This window comes from Sorex fumeus, unplaced genomic scaffold (genome assembly GCF_029834395.1).
Source record: "Sorex fumeus unplaced genomic scaffold, SorFum_2.1 ptg000356l, whole genome shotgun sequence".
NCBI lineage: Eukaryota > Metazoa > Chordata > Mammalia > Eulipotyphla > Soricidae > Sorex > Sorex fumeus.
The window spans coordinates 138,859-160,067 of NW_026606412.1; the positions used below are offsets into that span (position 1 = coordinate 138,859).

The window sequence follows — 21,209 nt, forward strand, 5'->3', positions numbered from 1 at the left end:
GGGGGGAACACATTGGGACTGAAATCATCAGCGGGCGCTCTGAGTACCAGCAGACCCAGTTGGAAGGTGGGAAACTGAGGAGCCGGATTGAGTTTTGGCTCGCCTCCATCCCGCGTGGGGAAATGTTTTCTAATTTAGTCCATTTTCTCTGTCTTCCTGGAAAGGACCATTATATGTCCATTACTGGCAAAAGCCAGGGGTCTGTCTCAGCCCCTTCCTCTCCTTTTCTCTCTTGCCTCCATCCATCCCTGCATGCCGGGAGATGAAGGGAGATTCAGCAAGGGAGATGCAGGGACCCCCCTGGATGGTCTTGCTAGAAAAGCAGAAAGAGCCCCTGGGGACCCTCAAGGACTGATGTCATCCCGTTTCCATCCCCCTCCCCATCCCCCACTCCCACCCATTTTCTTTCTTTCTCGAGACTCGCAGGCGACTGCGGATGTCTAATGGAGTTACCAGGTTGCTGTTTTGTGTGGGAGGCCTTCTGCAGGAGAAAGCCTAATTGGCTCTTTTCCCACCTTGGAAGAGGTGAGAAAATGTCTCCTTGCCGAGGTGACTGTTCCGGAGAGAAAGTGGCAGTGATTAGATCTGATGCCCTTGACAGCTCAGAGAGGCTGGCCGATAAGCACAAACCCACCAAGTGTGTCCGCGTGGAATAGCAGGCGGGCAGCTCCACCACTCACACCAACAGACTTACCTGCCGTGTGCATGTACCCCTCACCCAGACACCCCCTGTGAGCAAAAGGGCAGGAGGCTGGCTCTCATCTCCCGACCCTCTTTCTGCAAGGGACGAAGGCTGAAGAGAGGGTTCGGTTACTCCTTTCATGCCTGCGTTTCAGTCAACCGACTCAATGTCTAAGACTCCGTTCCCCAGAGGTGAAGATCACCCCTTACTTGCAGGCCAATGACCCCCGTTTTGCATTTTTTTAAATTTTTAAATTTTAGGCCAATGACCCCCCTTTTGCATTTTTTTTTAATTTTTAAATTTTATACAGTCACTTTTTAAAAAAAATTTTATTAGTGAGACACCATGAGGTACAGTTGTAGACTTACAAATTTTGTGCTTGGGTTTCAGTTATACAGTGATCAAATACCCATCCCTCCACCAGTGCCCATTTCCCACCACTACGGATCCCAGTATCCCTCCCACCCCCCATTCCCCCCATCCCACCATGCCTCTGTGGCATGACATTCCCCTCTGTTCTCTCTCTCCTTTTGGGTGTTGTGGTTTGCAAAAGAGGCATTGAGTGGCAATCATGTTTGGTCTATAGTCTACTTTCATACACTTCCCTTGTCACTTGTCATCCCGTTGTTCATCAATTTGCTTAAGCAGGCGCCTGTAACATCTCCTTTCGTCCGTGTCACGTGATAGCATAGCCCAATGGCATATTGGGGGCTCTGTCAGGCTCAGGGGAATGAAACCCGTTACTGATACTGGTTTTTGGCATATCAAATATGTCACGGGGAACTTTCCAGGCACGGGCAGAATCCTCTCAGTAGCTTGCCGGGCTCTCCAAGAGGGATGCAGCCTTTTGTGGCCTCCAGGAAATACTGTGCTGTTCTCTTCCGGGAGCTTTGTTTTATAGTCTCTGGATCTTGGCTGTTGATGAGATTGCATGGCTCCGGAGGCAGTTTGTGGGTGTGACTGCCAAGCTACTGGAAAAATGGGGGCCTGGGGGGAGGAGGCCCAGTCCCCGTCCAAGCAGGCTTGGAGATTTCAGACCCGGGTCCCGCACACCTGGGTTCCTCTGCCGGTTCCTTCATGGGTGAGGCTCGTCTGAGCCTGTGCAGACTGGGCTTGAGCATGGCTGTGGCTGGGTTCTGGAGGTTTTCAGCTGCCGGGGTTCTGCTTGGGGCAGGGAGGGAGACTCAACCCGCCCCACTCCGAGGGGGCCCCGGTGAAGACAGCCTGGCACAGGGGCAGGAGATTATGCCAATTTTATACAGTAATTCACAATATTTGATTCCATTTAATATTCAAACAGCAACCCCACCACCATGACACCTTCCCATCACCCTTATTTCGGGTGTTTCCATCCTGAACCCCAATCCCTGCCCCAAAGTAGAACCGAAATAATAAAATATTTCCCTCTAAGGTTGGTTGCCTCCTACTTTGAATTCCATCAAATGTGGTGCGGTACTCTTGGAGTATGCATATGGTGTGTCCTGTGAAGTCTCATGTGGCCACAAATGCGGCCAAGTGTCCAGGGAAATGCTCACTTGTCGGTGAAGCTCAGCCCAAGCGTGTGGAGAATGGCCATGACCAGGGCAGCGGTTGAGTTTTTAGCTGCCGGGGCTGGGTCTCCTGGGATATGGAAGGGGTTTCACCTGCCCACCTCTGGAGCACCCTGAGTGAAACAGCCTGGTGCAGGGTCCAGCGGCATGTACCCCCCTTTGGGAAGTGATGTAGTTCCCTTTCTTCAAGCTTGGAGATTTTAAGCAGAGGTGGACCCAACACAGGTAGTAATCCTTCCACGGAAGCCATCATTTTATTTTTATTTTATTTTTTAAAATTTTATTAGTGAAACTCCATGAGGTACAGTTGTAGACTCAGAAATTTTGGGGCTTGGATTTCAGTTATACAATGATCAAGTACCCATCCCTCCATGGGCACTGTTGGAAGCCATCATTTTAGCTTTATGCTAGACACAGTGAGTGTGTGCTTATGAACTGATGTCTTCCTCTGACGTCTGCATCTCACATGTGGAAGTTGAGTGTTGAACTATACCAGCGATGTCTTCCTTTGGTACTTTCTCTGGCTTGGTGACTTCTGATATCAAGCTGTGACCTGGGCCAGGCTTGTGACTTTACTGGCCCGCCTTGTCCACGTGTCTCTGTGTCCACAGCTTAGTCAACTGCAGAGGGAGAATTCAGGCTCTGGAGTTGGCCCTAAGATAGCTGTGTTATTCTTAATCTTTACTCCCCAGGCAGGGCTGGAGCGATAGCACAGCAGGTAGGGAGTTTGCCTGGCACGCGACCGACCCAGGTTTGATTCCTCCGCCCCTCTCAGAGAGCCTGGCAAGCTACCGAGAGTAGCCCATCCGCACGGCAGAGCCTAGCAAGCTCCCCGTGTTATATTCGATTTGCCAAACACAGTCACAACAAGTCTCACCATGGAGACATTACTGGTGCCCGCTCGAGCAAATCGATGAACAGGAAGACAGTGCTACTCCCCAGACAAAGCCACACACCAACAATTGCCCCCTGGTATTTCTCTTGTGTTCAGTGTCGTGGAGCGAATCCAGGAGAATATAGACCTCACACGATTTTTTTTCGTTTGGGGTCACACCCAGTGAGGTGCAGAGGTTATTCCTTGCTCTGCGCTCAGGAATTACCCCTGGTGGTGCTTGGGGAACCATATGGGATGCCGGGGATTGAACCTGTGTCGGTCACGTTCAAGGCAAACGCCCTACCCGCTGTACTATTGCTCTGGCCCCAACCGTACACAAATATTGCCACCGCCTTGAACCCATGAATGTTGGTGCCATGTGGGCCTTGGAACCAATCTCCCTTATGCAGAGGATGGGAGCGTCTCTGGGATGATGAATAAGCTATTGGGGCGAAGCCTTGTAAGATCTTGCCACCAACGTACAAAATCAAGTTCTCTTGAAGGAACTGAGAGTTAATTTGAAAATTGCTTTGGTATGCTACCTAGGGATAAGAATTCTTTTTTTCCTCCTAATGCTATTAATTTGCAAATGTGCAGCAAGGAGACACTGGCCTTTCGTTATCCCCACATGGGAGATATGCAATGCTGGACTAAGGTCAGATGTTTGAGGCCCTGTAAAGGGAGATTTTTGTGAAAACTTCTTTTGTAATTTCTTCTGTTTCCTGGGTGGAGGTAGGGGGATGTCCTTTGTCCCACCCCCCCACCTTGTAATAATCTCAGTCATCCTGGGTTACTTCTGATATCTAAAATTATGTAAATGTGATGTGAATTGAACGGAGGGAAAGAGAGAGGAGACAGAGAGAAGGACATGGTCTTTGTTTTTTCTTTTTTTTCCTCTTTCTTTTTAAATTTTTATTGAATCACCATGGACTGGAGCGATAACACAGCAGGTAGGGCATTTGCCTTGCACGCAGCCAACATGGCCGACCCGAGTTCGATTCCTCCGCCCCTCTCGGAGAGCCTGGCAAGCTACCGAGAGTATCTCGCCCTCACAGCAAAGCCTGGCAAGCTCCTCGTGATGTATTCAATATGCCAAAAACAGTAACAACAAGTCTCACAATTTGTTGTGAGATGTTACTGGTGCCCGCTTGAGCAAATTGATTAAATCACCATGAGATAGAGATGTCATGGTTGGGTGTCAGTCATACAGTGTTCCAACACCCATCCTTCCAGCAAGGCACATTTCCCAGCACCAGGGTCCCCAGGTTCCTACACCCACTACAATTTGCCTGCGCCCAGTCTGCCTCTATGACAGGCACCTCCTCTCTCTCTCTCTCCCTCCCTCCCTCCCTCCCTCCCTCTCCTTTTAGGCATTATGGTTTGCAATACAAGATACTGAAAGGCTATTCTGCATATCTCTTTACCTCCTTTGAACACTCAGTTCTTGTGCAGTGTGACCCATTCAACTATTGTTGTCATACCAGACCCTCCTCTGTCTTAACTATCCTCTGCCCCCCAACCAATGACCAGTCCTCCTGATCCCTGTTTTCCAGGCCTTGATTAATATAGTCTCCTACTATTTTTTTATCCCATAAATGAATGCAGTCATTCTATATCAGCCCCTCTCAAGAATGAGGTCTTGAGTACAGATCTTTTCCTCTTTCCATCTTTCCTGCCCCAAATCTGGGTTCCTTCCCTTCCTTCCTCTTCCTCTTCCTGCTAGCCACCAGTCCCATGTGCTGAGAAGCCCATCAAAGGTCCCAGACTGTCCCTTCACCTCTGTCCACTGCCACATGCCCTTCCATCTCCTTTCTTAGCAATGGATGGATGGATGGATGAGTAGAAGGATGGATGGATGCATGGATGGATGGAGGGAGGGATGGATGGATGCTAGATGCATGCATGGATAGATAAAGGATGGATGGATAGATGCATGGATGGATGCATGGATAGATGGAAGGATGGATGAATAGATGCATGTATGCAATGCATGGATGGATGGTTGCATGGATGGATAGATGCATGGATGGATGCAAGGATGGTTGGAAGGATGGAGGGATGCATGGGTGGTTGGATTCATAGATTGATGGTCTTACACACAAATGAATGACCTTATTGCCATAATCTCGAGATGGTTTTTGACAGTGGAGCCTTTCTGGACCTCAGCAGCCTTGCTCTGAAGTAGGGAGAAGGGTATTGAGGAGAGAAAGTGCTGGATCAGTGTCTCGGTTGTCCCTGGGACACGTAACCCCCCCCCCCCGCCTCCTGTGGTCTCTGCGTTTCCTATCTTGGCCCTTCTCTCTGCCATGCAGCCCCCTGCCTCATCTCCTCGGATGCTCCCAGCAGTAGCTTGGTACTGCCTTCTCCTGGTGTCTGGGATAGTCAGGTTGTCCTTCACTCCTTACCCCAAATCCAGTGCAGCTCAGAGATCAATTCTTCGGTGGACGGGACACACACTTGGAGGCCAGAGCAAGCACCTTGACCTCTGAGAGCCAGACTGGAACTTTGACTCTGCCACTGATTAGGACCGATGTAGCCTCTGGTCCCAAGGTTAACCTCCTAAGTGTCATGCACCCCATCATGAACATGGGAGTTATGAGACGGCTCCGCCTCAGGACACGTATGAGATTTTTTTTTCGTTTTGGGTCACACCCGGCAATGCACAGGGGTTACTCCTGGCTCTGCACCCAGGAATTACTCCTGGTGGTGCTCAGGGGACCCTATGGGATGCTGGGAATCAAACTCGGGTCAGTTGCGTGCAAGGCAAACGCCCTACCGGCTGTACTATCACTCCAGCCTCTCATCTGAGATATTAAGCGAAATCCTAACTAGAACACTGGCTCAATGACTCCTGCTAAATGCACAGCGAATAATGACTTTGACTTGGCGCTGCCATAAAAAATTGACAAAGTAAATGCCACGGTTTGTTTACTCATCATTTTTATCCCATTAGACTGCGATGTTGGTTGGGGGCTCAGCTTCTAATCTGTGCGTCTCCGGGCTCCGCAGGGTGGCTGGCTTGCCAAGGTATGCCATCGCCATGTGAGGGATGAGTCCCCGCGTTAATGAAGTCCTTGATGGCCAAGCCCGTGAGCTCCTCACGTCTCTGTCCCTTGACAGCGTGGAGCAAAGTGTTCTTTCTTCAAACACGGCAATTGGTTAATTAATATCTTTCAAGGCAATGGATAAATGAGTCGGTCCATGAGTGATTGAGTTAATAGCAAAACGTGCTAAATAGATGCTGATTGGAGGTAGGCGCATCTCCAGGAAGAGACTTTGGAGAAAGCGGACAAGCTTGACAGGAAGCACAAACCCTTGATGGATAGAGTCATTCTTCCCCAGCTCATGCCCCTGGTCTGTTTCTCCGGATATGACGTCCTGAAAATGGTATTTCTTTTCTCACATGTCCACCCCCTCATCAGTTGGCTCTTCCTGAGGCTTTGTCGGGTGGGTCTCCTACCTACTGGCCGGAAGTGTGTCTGTGAGCATGCACAGTGCTTAGCGCAGAGGGGCCCACTGGCCCTGGAAGCAGCTGTCATTCTGTGTCACAGTGATGGTGCCCCTTCCCAAGTTGGATTCAGTTCAGGCATGAACACGCCCCCCCCCATGGCACCCTTTGATGGGCATTAGTGAGTCTGGCAGGTGTTCAGAGCTACTGACATGAGCCTTGACCTGTCTACCTTTGGGGTGGGAACTCATGCATCCAAAAAAAAAAGAACAGGCCTTTGTGTTTCTGCCCAATGCCAGTGCTGTGTTTCCTCCCCCTGGGTTGGGTTGGGACATTTTTATTCTTCCTGTGCCACTGAAAGGAAGGTGGAAAAGAGGTTGCTGATTGGTGACACACAGCTGGCGAGAAATTCTTTTTTTTTCTTTTTGTGTCACACCTGGCGATGCTCTGGGGTTACTCCTGGCTCTATCACTCAGGAATTATTCCTGGTGGTGCTCGGGGGACCATATGAGATGCTGGGAATCAAACCCGGGTTGGCCGCGTGCAAGGCAAATGCCTTACCCGCTGTGCTCTCTCTCCAGTCCCTGGCGAGGAATTCTAACTCAGGCTCGGGTGTTCATGGATGTTTCTTTTTTGTGTGTGGTGGTAAGCAGTGCTCAAGAGGCCCCAAGGGACCACGCCTTGGTGATGCTCAGCCACTGGGCTGGTGGCTCAGGACCTGACCATAAGGGACTTCTCAGACTTAGTACCTGTGGTTACCTGGGCAACCCTGATGGTGTTTAGGCGCCTAGTCCTGCCACTACACCATCCAATGCTCAGGGATGGAGCTGGGGTGGGAATACCTACAAGGTATGTAGAACTGTATCACTGTATATCACTCATCCCATTGTTCATCAATATGCTTGAGCAGGCGCCAGTAATGTCTCCATTCGTCCCAGTCGCGTGCTGGTATAGCCTGATGGCATATTGGGGGCTCTTTCAGGATCAGTGGAATGAGGACCATCATTTGTTACTGTTTTTGGCATATCGAGTACGCCACAGGGAGCTTGCCAGGCTCTGCCGTGTGGGTGGGATACTCTCAGTAGTTTGCCGGGCTCTCCGAGAGGGACGGAGGAAATACTACATCACTCTCTTCCCAGAACTTTGTTTTATAGTCTCTGCATCTTGACCGTTGATGAGATTACATGGCACCGGGGGCAGTTTGTGGGTATGGCTGTAGCACTGTCCTCCTGTTGTTCATCGATTTGCTCAAGTGGGCCCAGTAACGTCTCCACCGTGAGCCTTGTTACTGTGTTTGGCATATCGAATACGTCACGGGGAGCTTGCCAGGCTTTGCCGTGCGGGCGAGATACTCTCGGTAACTTGCCGGGCTCTCCGAGAGAGGCGGAGGAATCGAACCCGGCTCGGCCGGCCTGCTGCACGCAAGGCAAATGCCCTACCACCCTACTGCTGTGCTATCTCTGACCAAATTGGAGAAACACCTGCTTCCTGTGGGATTGTGAGAACGACTTGACGTCCAGTGGTGGCTTGTGAGGGTCTTGCATTCTGGGGAGCATCTGTGCTCAGCAGGAGGGAATTGTGGGCTCTGGGACCCCCACACTCCTATGGGGTCTGCGACCCCAACAGTGGGAGTGAGTGTGAATTACAGTTACGTGGAGGGACCCGTGTATGTATCTGCATATCTGTGAGTGTGGGAACCCATGGGTGGTGCGTGTGTGATTGCGGGCACTTGTAGACATGTATGTGTGCATGTATGTGGGGAGGGGAGGAGTGGGGGTGGATGTGTAGAGTGTGGCCACGTCTGGGAATGCGACCTTCCACAGACACAGCTTTTATGAATGGATGCGTGGTTCCATATCACAGTTTAAATGGAAACATTGATCTACTCCAATCCAAAGCCTGACAGCTTTCTTTTTTTATTTTTTTAATGGCACTTTAAGAAATTATCTCTTATATAATTGCCATGAGATTTGGGGTAGTCTCACGTATCACACATCAACACAAAGGCACAGGAAGGAACTCACTGTCTCATCTCTTAAAAAAAGAAAAAAAAAGGTTCCAGCAAGTTCTTTGGCAAGCATCTCGATTCTGTGTTTTTTTTTCCCCCGACAGCCATAGCCCACAGACTGTCAACCTCATCCATAAAGATGGGCTGGGGGTGTTCTGGGTACATGATCGGTTGTTGGTGGTTCTCAGTTGGCAGGTGGGGTGCATTGGCTGGAGTCCCAAAGCTGAGAATCATCCTGCTAAAGGTTGCTTAGGGTGACCGCAGTGATAGTCCAGCAGGTGAGCGCTTATTGCACAATGCCCTGGGGTTCATCCTGGGCACCCTATAGGGTTCCCTGAGCTCCACCAGGAATGGTCCATGATTGCAGAGCCAAGAGCACCGCCAGGTGTGGCCCCCAAAGCAAAACAAATAATGGTTGCCCAGGACAACCCAAGGAGAAGGACGGGCTGCAGCATCTTTGTTAATGAGCACGAGAGAGAGATAATGATGCAGTCCGCCCTGGGTACCACACAGATGCTAGACTTGCCTCAGGAAGGCAGAACTGAATGATGCTTCATGAGTCCTCCAGATATTACCTGCCCCTCTCCCGAGCCTGTCCCTGGAGGCCAGTGGTGGGTGGGGGCCAAGTCTCACTGACTCCAGGCAACCCACCTGCACGCAGACACTTCCTGTCTGTTCATTTCTCCGGCTGCTTTTTTTTTTTGCCTCAGATGAGGTGAGAAGAACAAGGGGAAGGAGAAAACACAGTCTCCATGGGCCATGATCTCATCCATGTTAGACGAATTTGGACAATGCAGTAACCCTGGCCAAAGGATTCTAGGAGGACTAGAGCGATAGTACAACAGGTCGGGCGTTTGCTTTGCACATGGCTCACCCAGGTCCCCCATTGAATGGCGTCAGTAGCACTGTAGCACTGTCCTCCCGTTGTTCATCGATTTGCTTGAGCGGGCATCAGTAATGTCTCCATGGTGAGACCTGTTTGTTACTGTGTTTGGCATCTTGAATACGCCTCAGGGAGCTTGCCTGGCTCTGCCGTGCGGGTGGAATACTCTCGGTAGCTTGCCGGGCTCTCCGAGAGGGACGGAGGAATCCAACCCAGGTCGGCCACATGCAAGGCAAACGCTCTACCCACTGTGCTATGGCTCCAGTGATATGGGATGGTGTCAGTAGAACCGGAAATGCCCACCTCCTCTTATCCCCAAGTCAAGGGAATGATGACCCAAGGTCAGGGGCCCCATGGTGCTGTACCTCGTGCATGCTGGGATCCATACTTACCTCTCCCTCCCACCTTCCCCTCCCTTCTTCCCCAGCATGCTTTGTATATTCACAGAGGGTGAGCACTGTAGCACTGTCCTCCCATTGTTCATCGACTTGCTCAAGCAGGCCCAGTAACGCCTCCATCGTGAGATTTGTTGTTACTGTGTTTGGCATATTGAACACGTCATGGGGAGCTTGCCAGGCTTTGCCGTGAGGGTGAGATACTCTTAGTAGCTTGCCAGACTCTCCGAGAGGGATGGAGGAATCGAACCCGGCTCGGCCAGGTTGGCTGCGCGCAAGGCAAATGCCCTACCACTGTGCCATCACTCCACCCAGAGGGTGAGCAAGGCATCTAAATTTTTTGTTTGTTTTGTTTTTTGTTTTTGCTTTTTGGGTCACACCCGGCGATGCACAGGGGTCACTCCTGGCTCTGCGCTCAGAAATTACCCCTGGAAGGGAACACCAAATAAAGGTGTTGGGAGGATCCTCCCAGGATGGGAGAAGCATCCTGAAAGTAGACTATAGACCAAACATGATTGTCACCCATTGCCTCTTTTGCAAACCACAACAACCAATAAGAGAGAGAGAACAAAAGGGAATGCCCTGCCACAGAGGAAGGGTGGGATAGGGGGGATGGGGAGTGGGAGGGATACTGGGATCCGTGGTGGTGGGAAATGGGCACTGATGGAGGGATGGGTACTCGATCATTGTATAATCGAAACCCAAGCACAAAAATTTGTAAGTCTGCAACTGTACCTCATGATGTCTCACTAATAAAAAAATGTTTTTAAAAATTAAAAAAAGGAAATTACCCCTGGAGGTGCTCAGGGGACCATATGGGATGCTGGGATTCGAACCTGGGTCGGCCGCATGCAAGGCAAACACCCTACCCGCTATGCTATCGCTCCAGCCCCCCAAGGCGTCTAAATTTGTGTCAGGCAAGTATGGCCTCATCAGCAGTCTTCAGAGACAGAGCAACCAGAGGAGGGAGATATTTATGGAGAAAGAGGTTTATTCTAGGGAACTGCTCATGTCGTTGCGGAGGGACAAGGCCTGAGAGGAGCCGCTACCCAGCGAGGTAGGGACTGTCCTGGCGCAAACAGCCAAAGAGTGAGAGAAATGAACGACAGTGTTCAGGACTGGCAGGCCCGAGCCCTTTGGGGAAAAACGGATATTTTAGTCTGACTCCGAAGGGGGTAGGAAAATATTTTAGTTTGCTGTCTCGGGGCCTCCAAGCAGAAACAGGGACTACGTCCTTCTCAAGGGGGACAGCCAGCCTTGTCCCATCCACTCAACTCTCAACTGATTAGACAAGGCCCACCTTAGCGAGGGGATGCAATTTGCTTCACTAGTTCTCTCGCTTCAAACACTCGTCTTCGAAGACCCGGAATAAGGGCTGACCAGTTAGATGGGCGTCCTGTGATCGGAGCAAAGGGGGTATATTACAAGCTGCATGTGGGGGGCCTGAGTGATAATGCAGCGAGTTGGGTGTTGGTTTTGCATGTGGCTCACCCGGGTGCCTGTCGAATCCTGAGGGCTGGACCCAAGCTGGGGAGAGAGAAAGTTCTTGCGACTGATGAGGGCATAGATGAAGGACTACGTGCTGCCCAGTTGAATTCTGTTAACTAAGTATTTCCTCATGTCCTCAAAGATTAAGTAGCGTAATGACAGTGACGGGGGGTGGGGGGCTTTGTAGAACAAAGGGACGGCCCCAAGTTTAGGAATCACATGGACAGCTGAGACTCAATGAACTGTGTGTGTCCAGTTATTGAAACGTCCTAGCCAAGGCCCCAGCCCCCCCCACACAAACACACACACAAACACACACACATTCACACACACACACACTCTCACACATTCACACACTCTCACACTCACACACATGCACAGTCACACATTCAGATACACTCACACTTGCACACATATACACTCATACGCACTCACATTCACACACATTCACACACTCACACATACACGTTCACACTTGCACAATACTCACACATATACACACATTCACACACTCATGCACTTACACACTCACACACTCATGCACACTCACACGTACACACATTCACACACTCACGCATACTCAAACACACACACTCAAACACATACACACACATTCACACACTAACACACTTACACACATACTCATACACTCACACTTACACACACTCACAAACACATACACACATACACACTCACACACTCACATGGTCACAAGGACATGCACTCACACACACTCGCACACTCACACTCACATGCTCACATACATTTACAATCACACACACTCATACACACAGCATCCCATAGAAGCACAGTTCTTCCTAATAAACCTTCTCCTGACACTTCTGCTAACTCTCAGCTTCCCCAGCTGCCTGGGGACCCACCCACCCCTGCCTCTTCCCATATTTACTTCGACAGTGGAGATCATGGGGTCCTTGAACCTCCCCATCTCACCATTATTTTTTAAAATTTTCATAAAGTTGTTCATGATGCATTGTTACATTCAATATTCCAACACCAATCCCACCACCATTACATCTTCTCATCACCATATTTCGAATATTCCCAGCCACCACCCAAGCCAGTCCCAGTAGCAGGCCCTAAATAATTGATTTTGCATTGTTTGTTATGAATAATTCGCTAAACCTGGTCAAAAAAATGTTTTCTTAGGAGAAACTGTGTGAAGATTGTTGTATCTCACCCTGGAGCCCTTGTATAAGAGATTACTAGCATGTTGTTACAAATTGATCCTTGCGTGCTAGTATTTTTCTTTTAAAGAGATTGGTTGCTTTCTACTTTTCATCCCATCCAGTGTGGTGTGCTACTCCTGGTACATCAGTGGTGCAGAATATGAAAAGGGTTTTTTTTTTTTTTTGCTTTTCAGGTCACACCTGGCGATGCTCAGGGGTTACTCCTGGCTTTGCACTCAGGAATCACTCCTGGCAGTGATCAGGGGAACATATGGGATGCCGGGAATCAAACCGGGGTCATCAGCGTGCAAGGCAAACGCCCTACCCGCTGTGCTATCACTCCAGCCCCAGAATATGAAAAGTCTTGTGGCTGCATTCATGGCCACGCACTCCAGGAATTCTAAAATTTTAGGTAGGGTGATAGAGCTGGAGTTAAAGTTTTAACTGGGTGGTTACTTTGGGGTCCAGAGGCATCTCTGCAGCTTGTTGATCTCTTCCGAGGTTTATTTGTGAGTCTCTGGGTCATGGCCAGTGAATGAGCTTATATGGCACCAGGGCTGGAGTGATAGCATAGCGGAGAGGGCGTTTTTCTTGCATGAGGCCGACCTGGGTTTGATTCCTCTGTCCCACTCGGAGAGCCTGGCAAGCTACCGAGAGTATTCTGCCCGCACGACAGAGCCTGGCAAGCTCCCTGTGGCATATTCGATGTGTCAAAAACAGTCACAAGTCTCACAATGGAGACGTTACTGGTGCCCGCTCGAGCAAATCGATAAACAAAGGGAGGACAGTGCTACAGTGCTAAAAATGGCACCAGAGGCAGTGTGTGGGCATGACTACTAGGCTCCTGGAAGAACAGGGGACTGGGGGGAGGTCACCCATCCCCGACTCCGTGAGAGCCTGGAGACTTTAGACCATCTCATCGTTAGAAGCCTGAAACAAGCCTGACTGGGTCTGCGAATGCAGATTTGCCTGTTGACTCTTCCATCTCTCGCTTCATTTCCTCCTTGCATTCTGCATTTGTTTTTGCCCAGAGCATTTTTGAATGAACCCCCATTTCTCTCTGTTTCTCTGCTTCCTCCTTACCTGGGCATTTAAGTCCTTAAGAGAAGGGATACAGGGGCTGGAGCGATAGGACAGGGGGTAGGGTGTTTTCCTTGCACGTGGTCAACCCGGGTTCGATTCCCAGCATCCCATATGGCCTCCTGAGCACCGCCAGGAGTAATTCCTGAGTGCAGAGCCAAGAGTAACCCCTGTGCATCGCCAGGTGTGACCCAAAAAGAAAAAGGGATATTTGTGCCAACGTGCTCGTACCCATGAGTATGAGAACCCTGTAGCCCCCAAGTGTGGTGAGTGGCTGGAGAGCCCCTAGAAATTTACACCACCAAGAACAGGCTTCAATGGGGGCCCAAGGCACTCTGGTGAGGAAGCCTGGCATTGCCCCCTGGGGAAAGACTCCGTTTCTGTCAGACGCTCACTTAGCAGCAGGCAGGACGATGCGTAAATTCAGATGAGGCATGTGGGTTCGAAATGGTTCCCCCATGCTGCTCCCCACAGCCTTACCTCTTGCTGGAATGTTCCCTCCGAGCTCAGCTGCTGACTCACATGCATGCCACACGCAGTACAGAGGTAGTTGCTTCGGGGGTGTGGGTCCCTCTTTGATTCCTGTCATCTCATATCCATCCATGCTGTCTCTGTGTCTAGCGTCTCTCCCTCTCGATCTGTCTACCTCCCCATCTATCTCTTATCATCTGTCTGCCCAGCTAACATGTGCTGTCAGATTCTCTCATCTGTTACCAACCTACCCCTCATTTATCTAGGTCACCTAGTTATCGTCTATCAATAATCATCTGATGTCTATCCTCGGCCTCCGTCATCTAGCTCTGTTTTTCATCTCTCATCTTTACCGATCCACCCAGCACTGGTCTACTTAGCTTTCATCTACCACCCATCCATTGATCTGATCTATAATCTCCCATTGTGCCGGAGAGGTAGGGCATTTGCTTTGCACGCGGCCAACCCGAGTTCGATTCTTCCATCCCTCTCAGATAGCCCAGCAAGCTCCCGAGAGTACCCACCCGCACGGCAGAGCCTGGCAAGCTCCCCCGTGGTGTATTCGATATGCCAAAAACAGTAACAACAAGTCTCACAATGGAAATGTTACTGGTGCCTGCTCGAGCAAATCGATGAACAACGGGAGGACAGTGCTACAGTGCTATAATCTCCCATTATAGATCACAGGTCCCTGCATTATAAAGACACACTGATCAAAACAGCATCCAAGCTCCATCTCCAGGTGCTATGGGAATTCATGCCCGGAGCATGTGTGGTTCCTTTCTGCCTAAGGCATGGATCCCCACATACATCTCACTTGGTCTTGGATAACTCAGCTCCGGAGTGGTTTGGGTTGCTTTCTAGTTTCCATTCTTCAGTGCTTTTCTCCTGCTGCTTTCTCTCGACTTCCCTGTAGGCTTTCAAGTCACAGGCATCAAGCTCTTCAGACCACTCGACTATTCCCTACAGGCCTAATACCAGCCTTCCCAGCACCCGGACAACTGGTCTACTACCAACATATGTGTCTCCTTCAGTTTCACCCCCATCTCTCCCTCTCTCTCTCTCTCTTTGCTTTTTGGGTCACACCCGGCGATGCACAGGGGTTACTCCTGGCTCATGCACTCAGGAATTACTCCTAGTGGTGCTCGGGGGACCCTATGGGATGCTGGGAATCGAACACAGGTCAGCTGCGTGCAAAGCAAATGCCCTAACTGCTGTGCTATCGCTCCAGCCCCACCCCCTGACTCTTTTTTCATTTTCCCTCTGATCTGTTTGCGCATGCGATTCTTCAGAAATACGATAGATCCTTTCAAAGGCATGAATCTCTTTTTCCCCATTCCTGGTGTCCAGTGTTAAGGGTTGACACCCCCTAGATCCTTCATGAATATTTGTTAAATAGATCAAAGAATCCTTCCGTCTCCCTTCTCTAGGGATCATCCTCAACCAGTGGGAATAACATAAGTACTTCTCTCTTACTCCTTTGCTGGAACAGTCTGCTACTTCCTGCGTTTTCCTGGCAGAGGATGTGGTGCTTAGCCCCTTCTGCTGTCTGACTTAGCTCCTCTGTCCTGTGAAGAGACCTTAGGAGGTGTAGGGAGTGGGGGGGGGGGGGATGGGATGATCATTCTAGACTCATCATGGCCTTCTCTCCAGTCAACACAAATCCCTCTTCAATCTGAACTAAAACCTGATTGCCTCTGCATCTTAGGACAAGGTCTCACTTTCTCTAGAGAAAAGGAGAAAGCACTCCTTCACGTGAAACTGTTACGGGTAGTTAGTAAATGCATCTTATGCACCAGTCACCGCTGAGCGCCTGGACGATGTCAGCAAGTCCTTCCTGTGTGTGTTCCTGGCTCTACTTACTACCACCTACCACATGTTTCTGGATGAGAAACTGAGAGCACAGGATGTTCGTCGTACCTGCCCAAGGTCATGGTGTCCTTGGTGGCTAACTTGAAAGGGACAAGGTGGTCTTAGAACGCATGCCCTTCCCTCTGAACTCGGGGACTGCTCCAGGGATGGAAGGATGGGCGTCCTCTGGACTCTTGCGGGAAGTCAGAGTTGCTTGCGAGTAACTCAGAGAGTCGGTTCAGACAATAGGCAACAAATCATAAAGGGAATATATATAGATATAGATAGATATAGATATAGATATAGATATAGATATAGATATAGATATAGATATGCGATAGCACAGCGGGTAGGGTGTTTGCCTTGCAAGCGGCCAACACAACCGACCCAAGTTCGATTCCTCCACCCCTCTCGGAGAGCCTGACAAGCTACTGAGAGTATCTCGCCCACACAGCAAAGCCTGGCAAGCTACCCATGACGTGTTCGATATGCCAAACACAGTAATAAACAAGTCTCACAATGAAAACGTTACTGGACCCGCTCGAGCAAATCGATGAACAACGGGAGAACAGTGACAATGATATATATATATATATATATATATATATATATATATATATCGTGTGTGTACCTGATTGGGAACACCTGTAAGGACTTAGGGGCTACCCCAAAAGCCTCCATCCCTCTTGGTGAGCCCAGCAAGCTACTGAGAGTATCCTGCCCGCATGGCAGAGCCTGGCAAGCTCCCGTGGCATACTTGATATGCCAAAAACAGTAACAATGACGGTCCTCATTCCCCTGACCCCGAAAGAGCCCCCAATACGCCATCAGGCTACACTACCATGCAACAGGGACGAATAGAGACATTACTGGTGCCTGCTTGAGCAAATCAATGAACGACGGGATGACAGTGATACAGTGATTCCTGCAAGAATGGAGAATCTCTCTGATCCTATCAGGTAGCTTCGTGGCACTTTGCAGTTCATCATAGTTGCCCCGATTCCTAATTCAACCAACCTCGGGCTTGGATGCAGCCTTATTTATGCCGCGCGATGTGCTGAAATGGTTCGTGTTGTCATCAAAGCCCGTCCTCAAATTTGCCTCCCCCAAATATATTTTTCCAACAACCTAGGAACGGTGCCAAGAATGAACTCTAATTACACATTGTACCAGTTTTGAGTACTCGAGATGACTCAAAGGCAAAATGTGTGTTATTTGAAATGATTAAACTGATAGTAAATAAAATGTGATTTTGCCCAAAAGAGACATCAATTGGGTTATGTGCCTTTCTTCTCATTTTATTGCCCTTTCTAGGGGTCTGGGATCCTATGGCACAGTTTTCTCTTTCTTGTGATTTCTAGACTTTTTCTTAATCAGTGATCCCCCCCCCCCCCCCGCCAGCTGCTCATAAGTCAGCAGATACAGTTCCACCGATGTATGTGCACTGAAGCACTGTCCTCCCATTGTTCATTGATTTGCTTGACCGGGCCCAGTAACGTCTCCATTGTGAGATTTGTTGTTACTGTGTTTGGCATATCGAATACGCCACGGGGAGCTTGCCAGGCTTTGCCATGCGGGTGAGATACTCTTGGTAGCTTGCCGGGCTCTCTGAGAGGGGCAGAGGACTCGAACTCAGGTTGGCCATGTTGGCTGCGTACAAGCAAATGCCCTACTATCACTCCAGCTATATATATATATATATATATATATATATATATATATATATCAGCCACGGACCTGACTCTGAGGTCACCTCAATGAACAGAAGAGCATATAACAGGACCTTCTGTTATACAGTCCCAGGACACTCAGTGTCAATAAATTTAGCCCCTTCGAACCATTCACTGGCCAAGTGGTTGGGTTAATTTGGGGGATTTTCAGCTCTATCAAACCCAACAGCCTGTTATATTAAAAAATAAAAAATGGGGGGTGGGAGTAGAAAATCCTTTTCTAATCCTTCAATGAAATTCCTAAATAATAAATAGATACAAAATTTTTTCAAAGATAATACAAATGCACTAAGATGAATTCAAAGATAAGAGCATTAAGAGAGGGTTGCAAATTTAGTGCGCTAATATTCTGATTGTGTTCCAGTAGGCTGGAATGATAGCACAGCAGGTAGGGCGTTTGCCTGGCATGTGGCTGACCTGGGTTCGATTCCTTCATTCCTCTTGGAGAGCCTGGCAAGCTACCAAGAGTATCCTGCCCACATGGCAAAGCCTGGCTACTGGTGACGTATTCGATATGCCAAAAACAGTCACAACAAGTCTCACAATGGAGAAGTTACTGGTGCCCGCTCGAGCAAATCGATGAACGATGGGAGGACAGTGGTACAGTGCAGTGCTATTTCTGTAGGCAGGGGAACAAAATGTCAAGAATTTAGCTTTACAATTATGTGGAGCGATAGCACAGTGGTAGGGCATTTGCCTTGCACGCAGCTGGCCCAGCAGAGCCGGGTTCACGATGAGACAATGTTACTGGGCCCGCTCAAGCATATCGATGAACAACGGGAGGACCAACTGACTGACAATACTGTAAAAGGGGATGTCTGTAAGAGCCATATAGAATGATACAATATAGGTTGATATCCCAGTGGTGATACCAAGGCCGAGAACTGCATCGCAGACAGGGATCGAGTTTTCTAGAATTGTGAGCCAAGCTTGGCAAGATTTTCAAATAATAAAGTAGCATCTTTCCTCCATTTTCCTTTACAGACTAGGCCTGATTTTTCAGAAATTATTAACAGGTGTTTCTATATGAAGTCAGCCTCTGGGCTAAGATCACTGTAAGTCAGTGGTGGCGCCAACGTAAAAACACAAGACAGCAGTTGAAGGTTTGCAAGATATAGTGGGGTGTCCATTGTTGCTCTCGAACTATCCTGACTGCTAGAATAATCTGACCTCCTCCAGGTCAGTAACGTCCTCCCATCTTTGTGCTATTTAAGAACTGTCCTGGAGTACTGTCCTCGCGTTGTGCATCAGTTTGCTCAAGTGGGCACCAGTAACGTCTCCATTGTGAGACTTGTGACTGTGTTTGGCATATTGAATACGCCATGGGGAGCTTGCCAGGCTCTGCCATGTGGGCGGGATACTCTTGGGAGCTTGCCGGGCTCTCCTAGAGGGATGGAGGAATCAAACCCGGATCAGCCACGTGCAAAGCAAATGCCCTACCCACTATGCTATCGCTCCAGCCCACTATTTAAGAACTCTCCCCATAAATCTTTCCAGATGTACTCTGCAGAATGATAGTACCCCATCGACCCTCACCATTGGGTTGGTGTCTAAATTTTGATTCCATCCCCCAATACAGTCCTATGGGTGTCTTCCTCCTGATGCTTTGTAGTCCTTGAAAGCCAAAGACACGTCCTCAGTCACTCCCTGAGAAACTTCGAGCGGGTTTCAAGTAGCTCCAGAATTCAGGCTCAGTCCCTGAGTCTCCGTTCACTGATTCTTCCTTGAGGGAGGAATGTTTGGGTTGACCTCCGGGGGAATGAAGACGTGCTCTTTCAGTGAAATTAATGGGTTCCCATAGAGGACAATTCTGGCATGCTTATCAGGGACGTTGTTGTGGAGGATGATTCAAGTGTCACTTCTCTTCTTTCTTTTTTTATTTTATTTTAAAAATATTTTTATTGAATCACCGTGAGATGCAGTTACAAAATGTTTGAGTTTCAGTCATATAATGATCAAATACCCACCCCTCCACCAGTGCACATTCTCCACCACCAATGGCCCCAGTATTAACCCCCCACTTTCCAACCCTCCCCCTGCCTCTATGGCAGACAATTTCCCCCATATTCTCTCTCTACTTTTGAGTATTATGGTTTGTAGTACAGATACTAAGAGGTTATCACGTTTGGTCCTTTATCTACTTTCAGCATACATCTCCCATCCTGAGCGATTCCTCCAACCATCATTGACTCAGTGATCCCTTCTCTATCCCAGCTGCCTTCTCCCCCAGCTCATGAGACAGGCTTCCAACTGTGGAGCAATATTCCTGGCCCTTGTATCTACTGTCCTTGGGTGTCAGTCTCATATTATGTTATTTCATATTCCCACAAATGAATGCAGTCATTCTATGTCTGTCCTTCTCTTTCTGACTCATTTCACTTAGCACAAAACTCTCCATGACCATCCACTTAGAAGCGAATTTCATAACTTCATCTTTCCTAACAGCTGCATAGTATTCCATTGTGTAGATATACCAAAGTTTCTTTAACCAGTCATCTGTTCTCGGGCACTTGGGTTGTTTCCAGATTCTGGCTATTGTGAACAGTGCTGCAGTGAACATACAGGTGCAGATGCTATTGCTACTGTGCTTTTTTGCACCCTCGGGATATATTCCCAGAAGTAGTATTGCAGGGTCATATGGCGGCTCAATTTCTAGTTTGCCTCTTTTCTCTCTGTAGAAATGAGTGAAAACTGTCAATGACAGTCGGCAAAGGCCTGGCACCCGCCAAGGGTCCATACTCTTGCCATCGCTTTCAAGTCTGGAGAAAGGGCCAAGGGGAGGGCCCACCTGAGACCTCACCTTGCTGGGTCTTGTGGTCTATGCACCCAACTATTAGCTGAGTTGAAGGGACGATCTTGGGGCCACATCCGGCGGTGCTCAGGGCTGACTTCCGGTTCTGGGCTCTGCACTCAGGGATCATTCCTGGCAGTGCTCAGGGGGACCATAAGTGGTTTCAGGGATGAAACTGGGCATTGCCTGTCCTATCTGTCCAGACTCTGAGTTTGGTTTTTTTATACGTGAGAAAAAGTGGGCGCCACCAGACAGCCCACACGCCCCAAATCAATCTGTTCACTTGCAGATGGTTCTGGACTGACACGTTCTGGTTCTAGAGGCTCTGTCTTCCCTTAGAGATCAGTTTTTCCTCTTTCCTAAGGGACAGAGCCAAGTTTTTGTTAAATCGCGACCCGAAGACCCAGGAATAGTGACCCACATCCAGAGACCCCTAGACATTTCCTCTGCTATGCCACTGGGGTTCATGACCCTTTCCATTTTATTGAGCATTTATTTAATTTTTAAATTGCATCGCTGTGAGATAGACCCTTCCAAAGCTGTTCATGATTAGATTTTAGTCCTACGGTGTTCCAACACCCATCCCTCCACCAGGGCACATTTCTCTGCACCAGTGTCCCCAGGTTCCCTCCCATCACCCCGAAACTCTCCCCTCCCCCAAGCCTGCCTCTATGACAGGCTCTTTTATTTTTCCTCCCTCTCACTTTCTCTGTCTTCCTCTCTCCATCCCTTTCTGTCCTCTCTCTCCTCTCTCCCTACCTCTTTCCATCT

The 21,209-nt window shown here is 49.2% G+C and overlaps 1 protein-coding gene across 1 annotated transcript in view; it reads left to right on the forward strand.

The window, feature by feature from the left end:
- Positions 1 to 21,209, forward strand: part of LOC130019007 (astrotactin-1-like) — a gene marked incomplete at both ends in the record, with an annotated part of 136,740 nt that overhangs the window by 83,150 nt on the left and 32,381 nt on the right.